This window comes from Cydia splendana, chromosome 8 (assembly GCF_910591565.1).
Source record: "Cydia splendana chromosome 8, ilCydSple1.2, whole genome shotgun sequence".
Classification (NCBI taxonomy): Eukaryota; Metazoa; Arthropoda; class Insecta; order Lepidoptera; family Tortricidae; genus Cydia; species Cydia splendana.
This window is the reverse complement of record NC_085967.1, coordinates 22,677,581-22,689,661: the sequence shown is the minus strand read 5'-3', so window position 1 is coordinate 22,689,661 and position 12,081 is coordinate 22,677,581.

Sequence of the window (12,081 nt, the reverse complement as noted above, 5' to 3'; positions counted from 1 at the left end):
AGCATTAGTAGTTTCCCCAAATAAATACGCCGTATTATTGAAGTGAATAAAATTAAGTGACCATAGTAATAAGGTGCTAATATAAGAGGTGCAGGATGGTACTACTCAATTTATTAATATTTTTCGATTAATAATACTCCAAATTAAATTCCACTAAAACAATACTTTCTTTAATAAACGTAAAGTATCAGAATTTCACATTTTTGTTGCTTTTTATAAAAAAATCTAATAAAAATATGATTAACCCTAATTCCGGAACCAGTTCCGGAATTCCGGAATTGGGACTCAATATCGAAAATCAGTTCCGGAATTGGAATCCGTCCGATATTGCAAGCCCTAGTCTGAATCGGAAACATGTACATTGCCAAAGCAAGTTCTACTATCTACCGTTCTTGTAGGTACGTTTCCTTATGCATAGTATAGGTTCTGTCATCGTGTGGGCTACATCGGAAGCATAAACGTCACATTTACGCCTCACGCCAAAAATCTGACGGCTCCTATGCCGCCTCCTATAGTTCACGCACGCCCCCTATAGGGACCGTGCGCGTTGGAGGGCCTGCCATCTTGTGGCCTGAATCGGAAACATATGTGCACATGTACATTGCCAAAGCAAGTGCTACCATCAACCGTTCTCGTAGGTACGTTTTCTTGTGCATAGTAGGTTCTGCCATCTTGTGGGCTACATCGGAATCATATACTACACATCTACGCTTCGCGCCAAAGATCTGACGGCTCCTGTGCTGCCCCCTATAGTTCATGCACGTCCCCTATACAATCTATTCTCTTTGGAATTTAGATTAGTTAGATATTTAAATTCTTACTCGACTAAAATTAAAAGCATGAAACTCCTTCTATTGCGACTCGAGGAGGAACAAAGACTGAAAAGACTGGCAAACCAAACGCGCACGAAGCTTCTCAGTTGCAGTTTACAGGCTAATTAAAAGGTAATGTTGGTTCCCTAACATAAGTAGAGTTAGACCAAGAAAAGTCTGCAGAGATTTTGACACTGGCACAAATAACATTGGCACTGCGTGTGCTGTCAAAATCTCTGCAGACTTTTCTTGGTCTAACTCTATCCACTTTTCTATACAATTAGTATGGCGACGTGGATACTTAAGTTGGGGCACCGACCGTACACTGACATGGGAATGATATTTTTATCATGTTATTTAGTAGTCATCGTGCGTCTCGCTTGCGTCAATACATGTACGGACAAGAACCAGCGAAATGCACGATAACTAAATGACATCAGTTAGACGTCATTCTGATATCAGTGTACGTTTGAATTGGCCTGTTAGCCAAAAATTGTTTCGTATGTCCATCTGTTCTACTCTACTGGTCGCATTTCTAAACCAATTCCCGAATTTTGTAAGCAGGTTCGATAGTTAAGGTTTTAATTGTCAAATTAGATTCTCTAAATTCTTCTAAACAACGAAGCCATACATTTACTCAGTTTTAAGCTCAGCTCGCGAGGTCTACAGCTCACACAGCCACTAGTTATAGCATTCTTACTGGAATTTGCAAGAATACTTCAAAAATATTGCAACGTTTAACAACATAACCGTAATCAAAAGTTTAACTAAGAAAGTCTTAATATTAACTGCGTCGACACAACGATAGCGTCATCTAATCTACAGTCAGCACCATCTATTGGCGAATCTTGACACTAAATTATACTCTACCGCGGGGGGCCTAACATTATTTGTTTACTTCGTTTACAAGCAAATGTTATTTGTTTCCGCTGTATTTCCGGACCGATACGACCTTCAAACCTTCAAGAAAAGACTGTACTCGCATCTTTAAGGCCAGCAACGCACTCACAACCCCTCTAATGTTGCGGGTGTATATGGGTGTCGGTAATTGGCTATCTTCAGGCGATTCGTCTCCTTGTTTACCTCCTATATACATGTAAAAAAAATATTGGACTTACAAAGTAAACTTACAGGTCATTCGGTCAGGTAAGGAGATGGAGACAAGACATCAGGATATTCTTCAGTAATTGGTACAGAATAGAAAGATCCTCGGCGATAGTTGTCATATCTGAACCTGTGGCTTAATTGACCCTGGAACAGAACTTAGTAAACTTACAGGTAATTCGGCCAGGTAAGGAGATGGAGACAAGACATCAGGATATTCTTCCGTTATTGGTACGGAATATAAAGATCCTCGGCGATAGTTGTCATATCTGAACCTGTGGCTTAATTGACCCTGGAACAGAACTTAGTAAACTTACAGGTCATTCGGCCAGGTAAGGAGATGGAGACAAGACATCAGGATATTCTTCCGTTATTGGTACGGAATATAAAGATCCTCGGCGATAGTTGTCATATCTGAACCTGTGGCTTAATTGACCCTGGAACAGAACTTAGTAAACTTACAGGTAATTCGGCCAGGTAAGGAGATGGAGACAAGACATCAGGATATTCTTCCGTTATTGGTACGGAATATAAAGATCCTCGGCGATAGTTGTCATATCTGAACCTGTGGCTTAATTGACCCTGGAACAGAACTTAGTAAACTTACAGGTCATTCGGCCAGGTAAGGAGATGGAGACAAGACATCAGGATATTCTTCCGTTATTGGTACGGAATATAAAGATCCTCGGCGATAGTTGTCATATCTGAACCTGTGGCTTAATTGACCCTGGAACAGAACTTAGTAAACTTACAGGTCTTTTGGCCAGGTAGTTGTCATATCTGAACCTGTGGCTTAAACCTTCAAGAAAAGACTGTACTCGCATCTTTAAGGTCAGCAACGCACTCACAACCCCTCTAATGTTGCGGGTGTATATGGGTGTCGGTAATTGGCTATCTTCAGGCGATTCGTCTCCTTGTTTACCTCCTATATACATGTAAAAAAATATTGGACTTACAAAGTAAACTTACAGGTCATTCGGCCAGGTAAGTAGATGGAGACAAGACATCAGGATATTCTTCCGTAATTGGTACAGAATAGAAAGATCCTCGGCGATAGTTGTCATATCTGAACCTGTGGCTTAATTGACCCTGGAACAGAACTTAGTAAACTTACAGGTTATTCGGCCAGGTAAGGAGATGGAGACAAGACATCAGGTATTCTTCCGTTATTGGTACGGAATATAAAGATCCTCGGCGATAGTTGTCATATCTGAACCTGTGGCTTAATTGACCCTGGAACAGAACTTAGTAAACTTACAAGTCATTCGGCCAGGTAAGGAGATGGAGACAAGACATCAGGATATTCTTCCGTTATTGGTACGGAATATAAAGATCCTCGGCGATAGTTGTCATATCTGAACCTGTGGCTTAATTGACCCTGGAACAGAACTTAGTAAACTTACAAGTCATTCGGCCAGGTAAGGAGATGGAGACAAGACATCAGGATATTCTTCCGTAATTGGTACAGAATAGAAGGATCCTCGGCGATAGTTGTCATATCTGAACCTGTGGCTTAATTGACCCTGGAACAGAACTTAGTAAACTTACAGGTCATTCGGCCAGGTAAGGAGATGGAGACAAGACATCAGGATATTCTTCCGTTATTGGTACGGAATATAAAGATCCTCGGCGATAGTTGTCATATCTGAACCTGTGGCTTAATTGACCCTGGAACAGAACTTAGTAAACTTACAGGTCATTCGGCCAGGTAAGGAGATGGAGACAAGACATCAGGATATTCTTCCATTATTGGTACGGAATATAAAGATCCTCGGCGATAGTTGTCATATCTGAACCTGTGGCTTAATTGACCCTGGAACAGAACTTAGTAAACTTACAGGTCTTTTGGCCAGGTAAGGAGATGGAGACAAGACATCAGGATATTCTTCATTAATTGGTACAGAATAGAAAGATCCTCGGCGATAGTTGTCATATCTGAACCTGTGGCTTAATTAACCCTGGAACAGTTAGTAAACTTACAGGTGTTTTGGCCAGGTAGATACAAGACATGTGAATAATCATCTGTGATGGGCACAGAGTAAAGCGAGCGGCGTGATGGCCACCCGAAACGAACCAACTGACTCTGTAACCAGTAGGTACATACAGATTAACACACTGCTAGCGCGACGCTTGTAGTCGTTCGTGACTTTATTAGTGTTGACTTGAGAATAAATCTCTGTGATTCACTCATTCTAAGTTGGCTTATGCTGATGCTGCCTATCATGGCTGCCTGCTGGCGCGTACTTCTAAATTGGTACAACGTATACAAAATGCTTGCGCTCGATATTGTTTTTATGTAGCAAGCCGCTCCCATATCACTCCATTTCTAAACAATAATAAATTATTGAATATGTCGGCCCGGCGGCGAACTTTACACTTCTCGTTGTTAATGTTTGTAATCATGCATACAAAAAAACCATCATATTTATTTAATAAGATACAATGCTCTACGCGTGAAGTACGGGGCGCTCAACGGCTTGTTAGCCCAAAGTACAGGCACAGAATAAATAATAGTACTAGGTACAGAAGACTCACTCTCTAACAAAACGCGTCTGTTACGATCAGCACAGATATGGCCGCTAGGTGGCGACATGGCTTATGGCAAACCCCAAAATTGGAGTGGAACGGATGTACTTTTAGCTACCTGTAGCAAAGCGACTAAATCGCGGAGTGAGCCACGCCTGGTACAGTACGTCTGCTTTTTAACCGACTTCCAAATCTCAAAGAAGGAGGGTTATCAATTCGGTTGTATGTTTTTTATTTTTTTTTATGTTTGTTACTTTATATCTCCGTCATTACTGGACCGATTTTGAAAATTCTGTTTTTGATTGAATGTATATGCATACAGATTGGTCCCGGTTTTGTCAAAACCCAGGTCTGATGATGGGATCCATGAGGAATTGAGGGAACTCCTCATATCTTAAAGGCATACATATAGTGATTTTTGTATTTACATCAGAAAATCAAGCATTTTCATTAAAAACTGTCGCATTTGATGAAGTGGAACTGCTGATGATGATCAGAACAGAACTCTTCAACGACGCATAGTTCACGTTTGGCGATTTTTCCTCTTCGTTATGTTTGTTAAGCAAGTTAAGTTTTTAAGGCACATTTTTGTCAAGCTCGAATTCTGATGATGGGATCCATAAGGAATCGAGGGAACCCCTCAAATATTAGAGGCATACGTATAGATATTTTTGTATTTTCATCATAAAATCAAGCATTTGCATTAAAACTGTCGTATTTGATGAAGTGGAACTGCTGATGATGACCAGAACAGATCTCTTCAACGACGCATAGTACACATTTGGTGATTACGAATTTCGATTTTGACTTGGACTGGGACCCGGACTCGGACCCAGAACCGGACTCATACCTGGATCCGGTTCGGACCCAGACCCGGACCTGGACTCGGACCCGGATTCGGACCCGGACTCGGACCCGGACTCGGATCCGGACTCGGACCCGGACTCGGACCCGGACTCGGACCCGGACTCGGACCCGGACTCGGACCCGGACTCGAACCCGGACTCGGACCCGGACTCGGACCCGGAAAACCACTATGATACCTTAACTAAATAAACCACTATGATTACCTACCATAAAATGTAGGTATAAAGTATGATGATGCCAATCTTACTAGCCCCTCCCGCTTAAACCCCCGTACACCGCACCGCATGAGCCGTTAAGTGGGTTAGGTTAGGTTTGAACTGCGATCCTCACAGAACCGAACAAGGGTTAGGTTAGGTTAGAACTGCGAGCCATACAGAAACGAAATGCTACTTGAAAAGTGGGTTTGATTAGGTTCGAACTGCGATCCGCACAGAACCGAACTGCTATCAGAGAAGTGGGTTAGGTTAGGCTAGAACTACGACCCTTACAGAAGCGAAATGCTAGTAGAAAAGTGGGTGTTAACTCATTTTCTACATAGTGTACCATCTACAATATTCTTTCACCGGCCCCCATAGAAGTCGGTTTTTTTTTCTTAAAAATTATCGTGGTAGCTTTCGATACGCTGCCACGAAGTGTTGGAATAATCTGCCACCACGTATAAGAAATTGTACTTCGACAACAACTTTTAAAAGTAAGATTAAAAAGTATTTAATTGATCTTCAAACTTCCAACACATGAGCTGACGTACGGTGCCAGATGCTATTATTATAATTTCTTCAAGTTTAATTTAATTCACCTACTCTCTAAATGTTTAAAGCACGGATTACTTATATAGGTACTGTTTTTTGTCTATTAATAGTTTAAACTCACTTTCTCCCACATGTTAGCTTGGTTTTGTACTATTTTATTTTTATTGTGTTTTCCCTGGTTGCCCTGAAAACCAGCGCCATGGCTAAGTATCTTAGTCATCGGCATATGCTGAGTGGCATCCATTTTGGTGTCAAAATATACTAGAATAAGATGTATTATAGGTTAAGTTTTTTATGTTTTACACCAAATAAGTAACGTTCTATTCTATTCTATAACATGTTTTTCTGCTTTGTGACGAAAATCACCTACGAACTGAGAATGCGCTTAGAGAATCGCTGGCAGTGTAAATGGTTAGGTAAGGTACCTTACTCTCAAATCTCAAAGTATTTATGTCCGATGTCAGGTACACAGACCGAAACTAAACTTAAGTCTAGGCTATGTTTTTTTAAGAATTTTGGAAATATTACGAATTACGTAAAAAATATTCGGTAGAACGATTATTTATTGATTAATTGAGAGCATATTTTGACACGATAGAACGTCACATAATCTATCCGTTGAGACAGAGACTAAATATTACATTACTAATACATACTCCATCTTTTTTCCTTGTTTTAGTTAAATAAACTTGTTGTTAATTTAAAAAAAATACATACTTTGATTAACGTTAAGTAACTCATGTATGGAAACGATTAGTAACAATATCCGTCCTCAATAACTTAAATATTGAAAAATTTATATAAAACCGACCAAGTGCGAGTCGGACTCGGACTCGCCCACCGAGGGAACAGAATTACATCATATGTGAAAATTTCGACTGTTTAGCTTCACGGTTCATGAGATACAGCCTGGTGACGGACAGACAGACGGACGGACAGCGGAGTCTTAATAATAGGGTCCGGTTTTTTCCTTTGGGTATATACGGAACCCTAAAAAATGGGTTGAGCTTTATATCAAGAATATTGCTGGTTTTTACCTCGTGAATGTATATTTTAGGTTTAGACTGCAGGGTAGGGTTCCCGTCCTTCCTCCAGTGCCTGACGATGGTGGAATCGTCGAACCCGAGACCGTCCAGTGCGATGGCGACCACCGCCACGCATCCGTAGTTGGAGAAATCACGCTCAAGAACTGAAAATTTTGGTGACGCTGATAAGTCCCTGTGTGTCTTGGTATAAATAGGGTTTGAAATATTATCTGCAAGGATTATTCAAAATGTTGAAAGTTTTTCCAACTATAATAATTTCGTACGTAGAAGTCTTAATATTATAAGATTTATAAGTCACTAAGAAGTGAATTAAAAAAAAACTTAATGTACTAAACTTTAAAACATTCATAAAATACATGTTTTAAAATGTTAAGCCTTTAACGATGTGTGTTGTTTTATATAAACTTCCTCAAGAATCACTCTATTGATAGGTGAAAACCGCATGAAAATCCATTCAGTAGTTTTTGAGTTTATCGCGAACTTACAAACACACAAACAGACAGACGCGGCGGGGGACTTTGTTTTATAAGGTGTAGTGATGTTAGAGATGGATTAGAGTAGATATAAACATATTTGGATTCAAGAGTCTCATTTATTACAAGTACTTATACTTACGTTCTTGACACTTGTCGTCAATTTCGTCACGAGTCAAATATGTAAATGTGTTGCTCGATTTCGAATCGGAATTTAGCAAATGTTGCTGCAATTTCAGCCATTTTGTCCTGAATCAGTTGTCTGTTTGAGGAACACGCAGGTTCAGTGGCATGAAATATTAACATTGCATTTTTGTTGAATCTAGAAATAACAGAAAAACTAAAATTCCATCTCTGCAGGCTCCCAAAAACACTACATTTCACCTAAACCCTAATAGGTGCCTATTTCATAGTCGTTTATCCCTGACCATCTTTTTGTAATTAGTGTGTTAAAAATAGGCAAAATTTAACGGAGATTTTCTAAGTTTTATAAAAAGGGGAGTTCAAAATTAAATATAAAGATACACAGTATAAGTGACAAATTGTAAAAGTAAAGGTAAAATGAATGTGTTTTTTTGTATGAGCTTTCAATTCCTTATATGAGTATAATAATGATACCTTAGGATACTTACCCTTCCAGGTCGTAAGGTATGTGAGCTCTGGTACCAATTCTTACTCCATCATAACTTTCATTAGCAACTTCTTCTTCTCCACTGATTTAAACTTTCACGATTATTACACATTATCAAAACTACACAACGGGACTTAATCGCGTATTTAAGTTTTAAGATTTACCTCCGACGTTTCGAGGACGGCGTTGTCCCGTGGTCTCGGAGAAGACTGGCTCAAGTTGGCATCAACATCTTCTAGCCGCGCGAGTTTTTCGAACTACCCGCACTTGGTCTTGTTTATCAGTTTGAACGTTTTGCGCACTAGGGATGTCACTCTGTCGACACACAACACTAACGATATTCGATTTATCGACTGTCGATATTCGTTTCCGCTTACATTTACTAATGACTGGATTCCATGTGGATGAGATCTTAAAACCCTCGTCCCGATTAAAATTGTAATTCGGCGTATTCGTCATCTTCTTCAAAATCTTCATCTTTATCAAAGTGGACCGACTTCTTTTCATCTTTGTAAGCCAAAGCGGAGACTAGAGGTCCAAATCTCAGCATTGGATCATTTCCACGAATAATTTTTACACGCATTTTAGTAGAGGTCCTTCGATGAAAGTATGTTTTATTATTTATTTAATTTATTATTTTATTTATCCATGTACTACTGGCGGTTGTATTTATAAATGTTGTTATGTAGGTTTTAACGTCACTATGATGTCACTGTAAATAATATTGACTTGTGAAATAGCCCTGAAATAAAATGAATTTTTGAAATTTTTGTATGCGGGAAATAGCAACAAATATAAACAATTATAGCACTGATGATAAATAAGTAACGAACTACCGTTTGCTGAATAGTTTATATAGATTTAGACATGAAACAAGGGGTAGTGATATTACTGAACTAAAGCAGGCCACTGACGAGCCTTCCAAATGGATGCCGTTACAATGGATTCATCCAAATGGACGGCATCCTAATATTAAACATTGTACGTTTCTGACATTCACGGACCGATTTTGGATTGCAGCCACGCTATTCGGACTGTTGGAAGGCTCGTCAGTGGCCACCTTAGGTGCTATTGAAGCTCCGTGATAAACATATACTCATGTTTATTTATATGCTAGATAAGGCTGAAGAGATTATATTACAATGACAAGTATGAAGGTAGATTGGAATCATGCGGTCCAAATAACTGTTTAGTTAAATATGTATTGTAGCTATAATTTGACTGTGCAAGCTTAAGATACATTAACTAGTCCTTACACATGCTATATCATGATCTAATGTCAATGCAACGACACACACAACTTGGGTTCTGAACCTCTAGTGTAAGGGTAACATTCCATTTCTGACCGCAGCCGCACTACTAGTACGAACGCGTCGGTGTTATTGTCAATTCCTCAAGTTTCATTCGATAGCGTGACGGACGTACGCGTTTGCGTTGTCTCATTTTGTATGGGATTTTGAACAGCGCGCCAAGCGGGACGTTTTGGAAACTCAAATTCCCGTATATAATGAGACTTAACGCAAACGCGTACGTCACGTCAAGCCAAGCTATCGAATGAAATGTACACTTACTAGGGGTACGGTATAATCGCCCACACTCTTAAGGGGCCCACTGATTAACAGTCCGCCGGACGGTATCGGGCCGTCAGTTGTTCGGAACTGTCAAAATTTTGTTCTAACTGACAGGCCGATACCGTCCGGCGGACTGTTAATCAGTGGGCCCCTTTAACTGTCCATCGGTGGACCTTATCCCTTTTGTAAAAAGGTCCACCAATGGGCATGCAGTGAAGAGTGTTGCTGATTGTACAGTCGCCACCAGATATATCGGAGCGGCCAAGGTGTTGACAATATCTGAACACGCACTCTAACGCCCTGACAATAGAGACGTGTTCAGATATTTGTGAGCACCTTGGCCGCTCCGATATATCAAATGGCGACTGTACAATCTGCAGGAAACTTGTAATTACTGGATATCATATCGGTGGATTGATTCAGGAATTAGTCACTATTTGTTCTGGTGATAAGATAATATAGATATTGATTATGTATATGCAATTATGCATCTGACTGATAGTGATAATACTTGTTGCAACATATACATACTAGTTTCTGCTTTCGACATCGTGTGCGTAGAGGTCGTTTTACTGAGTCGTGATTTTCTTTATTGAATCATTTCCGAAGTATATTTAACATAATCCTTATATATAGTTTTAGTAATATAAAGATGTACCGATTCCATTCCAATCCGTCAAGTCCTTTTTTCGGTACGAAAAGTAATTTAAAAATATATTGTAGTTAAGAGTAAGAGAATAATTAATGTAATGTTACGTCATACTATTCAGAAATATGCAAATTCTCTCTCCGTCACCCCACCTTGTCACCCAGCAACGTCACCTGACAAATGTATTCGATCTACTCTGACAATTCCATAAAGTACGAGTAGGTAGTCTAAACAGATATCACCTACAGAACAGAACGTGTCGCGCCAATATGTTGCTGTCGCCGCTTGATAGAACCTGTCTTTCAAACTATCGAGCATTTTTTTCCATTTAAAACAAGAACTTTAAAAACAAACGAGAATAAACTCTATCTTATAATAACAGAGTTTAAATTAGCTTGAAGCTATGCAGCGACTTACGTCGTTTTATAGGTGTTAGTTATAACGAGAACTACACAGGATTTGAATATACGTTCGAAACAAATGAAGCGTCATCCATTGCGCGTTCCCTTCGAAGCTTTAACTTTACTTTACTAGCTTACTCGTCAATAGATGGCGTTAAAATCAAATTACTGTTGTTTAGTACGTTTGTTTCAAATCCTATGGGAAGTAGTCAGATAAGCAATGATACGTCAAAAACATGTTATGCCAACAGATATGTCGGGAGGTGATAGATTCTGGGCTAGGTGTTGAACGGGGAGTCTCGCGGGACTGTGCAGTTGCCAAATTGCGATTGCGGGATTGCTATTTTGCAGTTCGCTGGGAATGGGATTTCTGCAGTGTTGATGCCCAATTTAGGGATTACGAAGGCAATCTAGGCAATTAAGTAATGATAGTGTCATACTGTGTTTTATACTTTTTACATATTACCTAACTATAATCTTAAATCTCCTAATTATGTTTCAATACGATTTAACTCTTATCTTTGCTATCTTTCATATTTTGAATGATGCAGTTTGAAGGAAAATATTTTGATAAATGAGAGAGAAAAACTGGATTACAATTGGGTGGTTTTACGGTACATAGTTTATTCATAAATCTTTTTTCATCAGACGAGTTGAAGGTTATCTTCGACTAAAAATATGTTTAAGTATAGGTACTCATCATCCTCCTAGCGTTTGTCCCGTGCTGTGACGGGGTCCGCTTTCCTACTTTTCTCCTTCCACTTCGCTCTATCCTGGACATCGGTTTCCGTTAACCCACAGGCATTTAAATCTTTGGCGATAACGTTACGCCACCGCTGCCTTGGTTTGCCCCTCCTGTTTGGGCCTGGTAAGGCGAAGATAAGGGCTCTATTGCCTACGTATTCAGGCGGCCTCCTTTTGACATGGCCAACCACCTTTTTTAATTTAAGTAGGTATACTACATCTAAGTAAACCAATATGATTTCAACCCCACCTGCCGATCCTTTAATATATTATATTATTAAGTCACCTTATAATTCGGTCTCATTTATTCAAATTCTGACATCCGAACTAAAAAACTCTCCGGCAGACGAGACCGATTGAAAAAAAAAGTAATAAATATAACTTATCAGATTGGGCGGGGTTAACGTATTAATAAATAACGTTTTTTGAAATTAATAATAATGTGAAATAAATCAATAAAAGAATGGAACTTCAGTCCGGTGAATGATTTGTTGTAATGCGAGTGAAC